The 10356-nt window shown below is 38.4% G+C and overlaps 1 non-coding gene across 1 annotated transcript; it reads right to left on the bottom strand.

Moving 5' to 3' along the window:
* Positions 1-5764: 5764 nt before the first annotated feature.
* On the bottom strand, positions 5765-5871 carry LOC136321602 (U6 spliceosomal RNA). The gene has a single exon (XR_010728749.1). It is a non-coding gene; the product is annotated as a U6 spliceosomal RNA (small nuclear RNA).
* Positions 5872-10356: the final 4485 nt, after the last annotated feature.

Here is a 10356-nt window from a genome sequence, read left to right on the forward strand (position 1 = left end):
CCTCCAACATCCCTCCCCTTGACAGCTGTACATTTTAGAACACTTTGGAGCACTTATTCTGTTGTGCCTTTCCTTCTGAAACATATTGGCAATCATGATGTTAGCAATCTTGTCACTCAAATCCATAATTATAAGTAAGAAAATAACTTAAAGCATAAATTATCACTGCATTAGCCATCACATTTACATGTCTGTTCAATTCAGTAATTGCCATAAAATCCAATTTTATTTTTAAAGGCCAAAATGTAAAATAATTAAATTGTTGTTGTTAACTCTTTTTGAATGAGCAGCTTTATTTTATTGCAATTTTTAAAGTCAAGTCTGCACCATTCAATCTTGAGTGACAGCCTGTTGACAAGGCAGGGAAAGAACAGTTGAGTGCTTCATTTAAAGATTTCTGTAACTGAAATGTGTGTCTTGCCAACCAGATTAGTCAACCATAAGGAACAGCATCTGAGAAAACAAACCTGAGCTTCCGGGTGCAATGCAGCTGCTCTGCTTATTCTGCTTTATATTCCCTTAACTCAAAAATGAATTTCTTCCTTGGAAAAAAAAAACACCTTGAATTATAAAGTAGGACAGGATGGTTTAACTGTAACAATAACTATTCTAACTCACCACAAATTCAAAGTAAGCCTACTTTGTTTACCTTAAATTCCAGGGATTTTGTAACTTCCTTTCTGGCTTCCTTCAAAATAAGAGAAAAAGAAACTTAATAAAACTCATCTCCCTCTAAATTCTCAAAGTTACTCTGTGACTTGAGACTAAACACTGGCTTGCAGAATTAGGCACTGGCTCATTCAGCACATGGGCATGCCTTCTGCACAGGCAAACACCTCTCTTGCTCACACTTAACTGGCTCTGCCCTCAGGTGTTACACAAAAGAGACAAGAATCTGTTCTCCTGAAAGCCCTGAACCAACATTTCCTTCCACCACTGAGTCAATATTCAATAAATATAGGAGGACCATAAGGCCCTAGCTGGGTAGCTCACTTGGTTAGATGTTGTCTGGATGTGCCAAGGTTGCAGATTTGATCCCTGGTCAGAGCACCTACAATAATAAACCAATGAATGCATAAATAAGGATACAACAAATCAATGTTTCTCTCTCTCTCTTTCTCTCTCTTCCTTCTCTCCCTTCTACTCTAAAATCAATAAATGATGTTTTATTTTTTTATTTTTTATTTTTTGTATTTTTCTGAAGCTGGAAACGGGGAGGCAGTCAGACAGGCTCCCGCATGTGCCCGACTGGGATCCACCCGGCATGCCCACCAGCGGGCGATGCTCTGCCCATCTGGGGCGTTGCTCTGTTGTGACCAGAGCCACTCTAGCGCCTGAGGCAGAGGCCATAGAGCCATCCTCAGCGCCCAGGCCATCTTTGCTCCAATGGAGCCTTGGCTGCGGGAGGGGAAGAGAGAGACAGAGAGGAAGGAGAGGGGGAGGGGTGGAGAAGCAGATGGGCACTTCTCCTGTGTACCCTGGCTGGGAATCGAACCCAGGACTTCCACGCGCCAGGCCGACGCTCTACCACTGAGCTAAACGGCCAGGGCTAATAAATGATTTTTTAAAGATGACCATATAAGCAAATTAAAACTACAGTAATGTCAAAGAGAACAATCAAAGGAATATCACATCAAGAAGATGCAAAGACATGCAACAAACTAGGAGAAAACATTTGCAAATGATATACATGATAAAGGACTTTAACCCAAAATATACAAAAAAATTTTAGACCTCAACAATAGAAAAACTACCCTTAAGTAAATCAGAAAAAACCAGGAACTGCATTATTCCATATGTAGATGGGACATAAAAGTGAGACTAAGAGACATTGATAAGAGTGTGGTAGTTATGGGGGGAGAGGGAAGAGGGAGAGGGAAAGGGGGAGGGGGAGGGGCACAAAGAAAACTAGATAGAAGGTGACAGAGGACAATCTGACTTTGGGTGATGGGTATGCAACATAATTGAATGACAAGATAACCTGGATATGTTATCTTTGAATATATGTATCCTGATGTCGCCCCATTAAAAAAATAAAATTATTAGAAAAACTACCCAATTTTTTTTATTTATAGGTTTTGAAAACAACCCAATTTTTAAAATAGGCAGACACCTTAATGGACACCTCATCACCAAAGACATATAGACGGCAAATAAGCATATAGTAAGATTTCTACATTGTATGTCAAAAGGGAAATTCAAATTAAAAAGCAATGAGGTACCACTACATGCCTGTTAAAATGGTGAAAAGCCAGAACACTGACAACATCAACTGCTGTGAGGACATGGAACAATAGGAACTTTTGTTCATTGCTGGCAGGAATGCCAAATGGTACAGCCATTTTGAAAGACAGTTTGGCAATTTCTTACACTAAAAATATTTTCACCATACAATCCAGCAAGCATGCTCTTTTGGTATTTACCCAAAGGATATAAAAACTTACATCCACATAAAAACCTAGACATGTATGTTAATAGTTTTATTCATAATTGCCAAAACTTGGAAACAGCCAAGATACCGTCCACTAAGTGAAAGGATGAGTAAACTATAGAACATCCAGACAATGGAACAATACTCAGTACAGAAAGAAATGAGATATCAAGCCAAAAGAAGACAGGAAAGAAACTTAAATGCATATTACTAATTGAAAGAATTCAATCTGAAAGGCTACATATGGTATCATTCCAACTATATGACACACTGTAAAAGAAAAAACTAAAAGATCACTGGTTGCCAGGGGAAGGAGGGAAAGAAGGGATGAATAGGCAGAACACAGAGGATTCTTAGGGCAGTGAATATGTTCTGTAGCATACTATAATGGTGGATACATATCATTTTACATTTGTCCAAACTCATAGAAAGTACACCACCAAAAGTGAATCCTAATGTAAATTATGGACTTTGAGTGATTATCATGTGTCAATGTGGGTTCAGCAGTTATAACAAAAGTATGACTCTGGTGGGGAATGTTGATAATGGGGAGTCTATGCATGTGTGAGGCAGCATATAAGAGAAACCCTTGTATCTTTCTCCCAATTTTATTGTGCATATAAAACTGCTCCTCTAATAAAGTCCTTTCAAAAATATCATACAAAAGTAAAGAAAATAGCCTCTATTTTTGAGGCTATTATGGCTTTGAATAATAGTAGCATAGGAAATCTTTATCTAGCATTCTGTCTTGATCATTTTGCTCCCTGCACTGTTATTTAAATGAGCATTGTCTCTTGCATAATTTTTTAAACTATGACTCAGAGAGCAATGTATTTGACAGCTCTTAACCTTCATATGCCATCACTCCACAATCGAGACCTTAGATGGTAGCCAAAATACCTCCTGTTTACTTATTTTCTTTAGTGTGATCTTACTACTACACTATAGGAAAATGTCACCTTCCATTGCATTAGCACAGTAATAACATTTTCTTTGCATTCCAAGTGAAGGTAAGTTAAAATAAATAATGTCAACCTTAATTTTCTGGTATTTTACACTAAATCACAGAGAAACCAAGTGTAAAATGCTTTGCCTTACTTTTTTCCATTCTCATTAGTAGGCATAGAAATTTTGAAAGCTAGGGCAAATTTTAAAAACTATCTAGAGTGCAGCCTTTCAATTTACAGAAATAGAAACTGAGGCACAAAGAGAACAAATATCTTGTCCTAGGTTGCTCATATTATTAGTGGCAAAAGCAAGCACTGATCCTAACTCCAAGCTGCTAGAGTAGCGCCTCTTTCTCACCACCTTCATTTACTTGGTTTATGATATAATAGGATGAAAGTGATCTTATAGTTGAAGAAAGCGCAAACTGTAACTAGTACCATTAGATTCTTAGAACCTTCACTGTTGAAAGTGATACTGTTGCCCTGGCCATTGGCTCAGTGGTAGAGCGTCGGCCTGGCGTGCAGAAGTCCTGGGTTCGATTCCCAGCCAGGGCACACAGGAGAAGCGCCCATCTGCTTCTCCACCCCTCCCCCTCTCCTTCCTCTCTGTCTCTCTCTTCCCCTCCCGCAGCCGAGGCTCCACTGGATCAAAGATGGCCTGAGCGCTGAGGATGGTTCCTCGGCCTCTGCCCCAAGCGCTAGGGTGGCTCTGGTCACAACAGAGCGACGCACAGGAGGGGCAGAGCATCGCCCCCTGGTGGGCAAAGCGTCGCCCCCTGGTGGGCGTGCCAAGTGGATCCCGGTCGGGCGCATGCGGGAGTCTGTCTGACTGTCTCTCCCTGTTTCCAGCTTCAGAGGAGTACAGAAAATTAAATAAATAAATAAATAAATAAGAAAGTGATACTGTTGAAAATAAAATTCATGTTATAAGAAACCAAAGTCTAGTTTATCCCAAAGACTGATGCCAACAGACCTGCATTTCAGTGCAAGAAGGCTCTAGTCGTGTGTTATTTCTTTGCTCTCTCTCTGCTCACTTCTAGGAACCTTGGTGGCAAGTGACAGAAAATCAATTTGAGGTGTATTGACAATGAAAGGGGAGTTTCTTGGTTTTTGTAACTGAAAAGTCAAATGTCATCTTCAGGCATGTCTGAATCTAAGAGCTAAAATAATATCATCACTTCTCTTTATTCCTCCTACTGCAGTGCATCTAAAAATACTGGCTGTTGTATATGAAACAAAAATAAGAAGACTCTGAAAGGAGCAAAGGAGAAGGCAGATTGGCTAGGGACCTTGGGACCCAAGAAATGACATGATGGGGAGTTCCTTGGGTTTTCTTCTTGGCTCATATATCCCAGACTCGGAGCCGGAGAAACCAGAAACACCAATGGCAGGAGAAATAAAGAAGAACAATCCCCACCAAAACCCTGCCCTCAGCCAAAAGAGCAGGAAAGTGAAGCCTACCAAGATAGGAAATGTTTAGACAACAAGCCCTATTCCAGCTAAGGACTTAGAACAAATATCAACTTCACCCACAGTGTGTTAACAAGACTAAGTGGGGAGCCTCTCCTTCCCTTCCCAGTGCCCTACAATGGTGTCAGAAAAGGCTGAGTAAGGAGTTAGGACTTTTATCCCCATTGGGCAGCAAAAAGATCTCTCCCATGTTGTCATTGAAGACCACATGGGGAGCCTGGACTCCGACCCACAACTCTCCAGCGGTAATGAGCAGTAAGGAGGCAGCTGTCCAGCAGTAATGAGGCCCCAGGGCACAGTGTCAGTGGAGTCCAACTGGAGAGGGTAATGAGGCTTCCCTCCTCCAAGCTCGGTATGGCAGTGTTGGCCTATTGTGGAACCTGAACTGCCACCCCCACGTGATAGCAAATGAAGAATCCCTAATTTCTTTTCCCATCCAGAATGTCAAAGAAAACTAAGTGGGGAATTTACCACCTCACCCGGCAGTAATAAGGCAGTGACCCCTAACCCTGCTGGCATGATGTCAGAGGAGGCCTTCTGAAATGCAAGATTTAAATAAGATCCGGAGTCTCATAACACAATACCCTAAATGTCCAGGATACAATTTTTAAAAAATCCCTCGTCATGCCAAGTACCATGAAAACTTCAACTTACATGAGAAAAAAGGAATCAAAAGATGTCAAAACTTAAAAGGCACAGATGTTGGAATTCCTTTTTTTTTTTTCCTGATTATCTCACTCTTTATTCATCTTTTATTAATCTCCTCTTTGAGTATGTTTCTGAAGCCATACTGGCTCTTTCTTTTTTTTTCTTTTTTCTTTTTTATTGCATTTTCTTCTCCCTACATTCATTTTTATTACCTTTAATTTATTGTGCTAACATGGATTCAATTGTCCCACTCAATATAACACTCTCAAAAAACATGGAATTCTTCACAAATTTGCATGTCATCCTTGAGCAGGGGCCATGCTCATCTTCTCTGTATCATTTCAATTTTAGTATATGTGCTGCCGAAGCAAGAACTATGTTGGAATTCTTTCACCAGGATTTTTTTTTTACAGAGACAGAGAGACAGTCAGAGAGAGGGATAGATAGGGACAGACAGACAGGAACGGAGAGAGATGAGAGCATCAATCATCAGTTTTTCATTGCAACACCTTAGTTGTTCATTGATTGCTTTCTCATATGTGCCTTGACCATGGGCTACAGCAGACTGAGTAACCCCTTGCTCGAGCCAGTGACCTTGGGTCCAAGCTAGTGAGCTTCACTCAAACCAGATGAGCCCGTGCTCAAGCTGGCGACCTCGGGGTCTCAAACCTGGATCCTCCGCATCCCAGTCTGATGCTCTATCCACTGCGCCACCGCCTGGTCAGGCTCACCAGGATTTTAAAGTAGCCATCATAAAATTGTTTCAATGAGAACCTACAAACTCCTTGAAACAAATTGAAAAAACAGAAATTCTCAGCAAGAAAATAAATATTTCCCACAACAAAAATAACGTATATAAAGAAAAATACAATAGACATTTTAGAACTGAAAAATACAGTAATCAAAATTTTAAAGCTCAATGGATGGACTCAAGAGCAGAATGGAGGTGACAGACCAAAGAAGCAGTAAGCTTTGCAATGGAACAACAGACAGTATCTATTCTGAACAACAGGGAGAAAATATACTGGGGGAAAAAAACTGAGCAGGGCCTCAGGAAGCTGTAAGATTATAACAAAAAAAGATCTAGTGTTCAGGTCATTGAAACTCTGGTCATCTTCCTCAGACCTGTGATCGTGCTTAGTATGCAGTGGTTGCCTCTTCATCTGTCTTTCTCTTTTCTAGACTCTAAACTCTAGGAGCACACAGGTTATGGTTTCATCTCTGCATCCCAGTCTCCAAAATAGTGTTGTGCTCACAGTGAGAGAGCAATAAATATAAAGTGAATACATGAACGCTTTTCTGTATTCTCCATGTATTAGATTCAATAATCATGCAGCTTGAAATCAAGATTCAAATTCTGGAAATTTTTACTTTATTTTGATAAGTAAAATCAAAGAGGCAAATTCTTTTAAAAATCTACCCACAGCCAAATAAACTTGTAAAAATAGAAATAGAATTTTGCTCCCGAGGATATCTTTTACTTGAACCAAAGTCAATATTTAAAATGGTACTTTAAAATAAGTACTTCAGTAGCAGAGCATTGAGGGGCTTCTGAATTTTAATATACAATGATGTCATTAAAACAGCAAAGTTATGAAAGCATTTTTATGAAGAAATGGGCACTTTATTCAATTTCTCATTTAGAGCATGTAATAAAAGTGAATGCATATTGTGAATTTTCATAGGCACATTGGAAAATCTATAAAGTAGTTTCATTTTTTATGGATTCAGGAAACTATAGTTCAAAGATATATCATTTATTAACTCTTTTACACTTGCTTTATTAACCATCTAGATCAAAAAATAGTAAAAATTCCAAAACAAGAATTAGATTCAGCGTGCGACGCTCTGAGGAGAAATATAAAGCAAATTCTACCAAGCTAATCCTGCTTTTGTTTTTATTTTTGTTTTTGTTTTTGTTTTTGGAAGGAGTCCATGTCAAAATTTGAGTGTTCCCATGAAAAGACCCAATAACTAGTCTCCCCAGAGAACTCAAAAGCCTTAATATATTTTACTGTGATCTGACCTCGGCTTTATCAGATCTATAGAACTGAGAGTATTCATCCAGATACTACACATCTCAAACTCACAAGTTAAATTCTACCACCTAGTGTTTAAAGGAGACATTTCACTTGGAATAGTGATATCTTCCACACATAATATATTATCAGTAAGAAGGGGGAAGAGGGAGGGAAGGGAGAAAACAATTAGCAAAATTGTGTGTGTATATGTGTGTGTATATACATAGAATCACACTACAGTCTCCAACTTAGCTATGGTTGGACTTACAGTCTTTCCACTTGATGATGGTGTGAAATCAATTCAGTCACTAGAAACTGCACTTAGGATTTTGAATTTTGATCTTTCCTTGGGCTAGTGATATGTGGTATGATATTGTCACCTGATGGTGGGCAGCAGCAGTGAGCCACAGCTCCCAGTCAGCCACCTGAGCACAAGAATAATCAAACTGTACTCTACAGTGTATTCTTTATGTTAGATGCTTTTGCCCAACTGTAGACTAATGTAAGTGTTCTAAGCACATTTAAGGTAAGTTGGCTAAACTATGATGTTTGGTAAAATAAATGCATTTTTAATTTGCAATGAATTTATCAGGATGCAAGTCCATCATAAGACGAGGAACATCTGTACTGTGATTCTGCATAATATCTTCCACTTGCGTCTTTGCCCTTCAAATATAAGCTTACCTCTATGTCTTGAATCAGTAGATCCTGGACCTATGGTCTTCTGGTTGGGAAGCCCTAGCAGGAAATCAGAGGGAGGGAGGAGAATGAGATTGATGTCTTTATTCCCTTGCTCTGTCTCTTGAGGTTGCTTTTATCTGGCTAGGACCTCAACACAAGGTCACTGCATCTCTCAAGCCAACATTATCCACATAACTCTCTCCTTCCACATTCTTTTAACCTCTTCCTCCTCTCCATGCTTCACGTCTAGGTGATAAAAGTTTCACTGCCAACTCGGAGTACTTGCACCATCCCTTATGATCCTCTGACATCCTGCCTGCTCACACCTCTATATGGTCTCTCAGAAGTTACAGTCTCCTTGGATCATCTGGATTTCAATGTGTTATATCTTTTCTTTTGGAACCCTGACTGACAGATACAACAAAAAAAAGATAGCTAACCTCAAAAGACAGACGGCCACCATATAACTTCAGACATGATCATAAACCCACCACAGGGCACCTCTCTTATATGTGCACCCACCTCAATCTATCCCTCTTTGGAATATTGCTGAACAGACATGCCAACTTCTGGTTCTTGGCACCTTCCCTTTCTATGAGCTTTGTTCACAGTGTCATCCCCCTGAAAGGGTGCCCTTATAGAAGAATACCTTTCTGATACTGAATCATAATCATTTTACCCAAGGCTTGCCTCTCTGACATTTCCCATGTTAATATATAGATTATAAGGTGTTTCTAAACTCTCTAGTCAAATAATTAAACCTTTTAGTTTACTATCAAAGGCAACTAATTATCTTCATATTTTTGTGAGTTTTACCAGTTTAATATTATAATGTTAATCTTATTTCACTTACTTCAAAATTTAAAGGAAGAACATTATTACTCCTTATACTACAAACAAAAACTTGAAACCTAAAAATTCATGCAATAATTAAAAGCGAATGAAATTAAAACTTTTCCTCATTAGAAAAAAAAGAATTTGACAGTTCAGATCATAAGATTAGAAATGTCTTTTCTTTACATTTATGTCTTTTCACAAAACAGAAAAAAGTCTCTTACACAATTGGAAGAATTCCACCAATGTCTGCCACCTCGGTAGTTGTCACTCAAGGAATTTATTATAATATAATGTCTGTTCCCAAAAGCTTAAGCCCAATGCATAGAGTTTCTTCAGGCATGAACAGAGAAGAACTAGAGGTAAAATTCAGAATTCATATGGTTGAATATTTCTTACAAATAAATAATTCCTTGTTAAGAAAGTAATCATACATATTTCTAATTATAAATCATGTAATTCAGATCAAGGGCCAAATGAAATGTTAAATTCTAACTATAAATCAAGAACTTCTCCTATTAATGAATTCTGCTTGTTTAACATTTGTTTTTCTTTACATAGTTAGAAAGACTTGTTTTCAGCGTTGAGACTTTTCTGGGTTGTAACTGTCGGAAACCTTTTCTTGTAGTGCTTCATAGGAACCAGTTCCTTAAAGTCTCCTAGTGAACCGTGTCCTCAAGATGCTCCTCGTTTTCCTTCCGCCTTGACTTTCTCCCAAGAATGCTGAGCCTCTTTCTGGTCTGTGCATTTTATTTATTTGGTTCTAAATTTCCTCTTTAAAATGTAGAGATTTAAGAGCCAAATGTTAATCAGCAGCCTAACAATTAAGTGACCTAAACATTCAGAAATGTTTTTAACCATGCCATGTAGCCTGACTTGTTATACACCATAATTGCAAAGTAATTTAATGGAAAAACAAAAATAGAAAACTTCTATTCATAAGTTATTTTTCAATAACTGAATATTTACCACTCCAATCGAAAGAACTGGTATTTCCTTTTTTTTTTCTGTCTGTCCTTTCTCCCCTACCCCCAGAAAAAAATATCAGTGACACTTAGGGAAAAAATAATCCCTATTGAACAAGGCAGTTTTGTTACCATACAATTTACAACATTAAGATTTATTTTGCTTGAGGCAAAGTTAAGATTAAAGAGATAATGTCACTAATGCCATACAGGCTCGTAAAACACTAAGCCATTAGTATGACCTTAATATGGAGCTCAGGATTCAAGGTATCAATATTGCTTTATAATAGTCTCATATTCATTTCAGTTGTAGTTTGTCATAGTTCTATTTCCCATTTTCATCTAAACTACCTTGAACT

This window comes from Saccopteryx bilineata, chromosome 1 (genome assembly GCF_036850765.1).
Source record: "Saccopteryx bilineata isolate mSacBil1 chromosome 1, mSacBil1_pri_phased_curated, whole genome shotgun sequence".
Taxonomy (NCBI): domain Eukaryota; kingdom Metazoa; phylum Chordata; class Mammalia; order Chiroptera; family Emballonuridae; genus Saccopteryx; species Saccopteryx bilineata.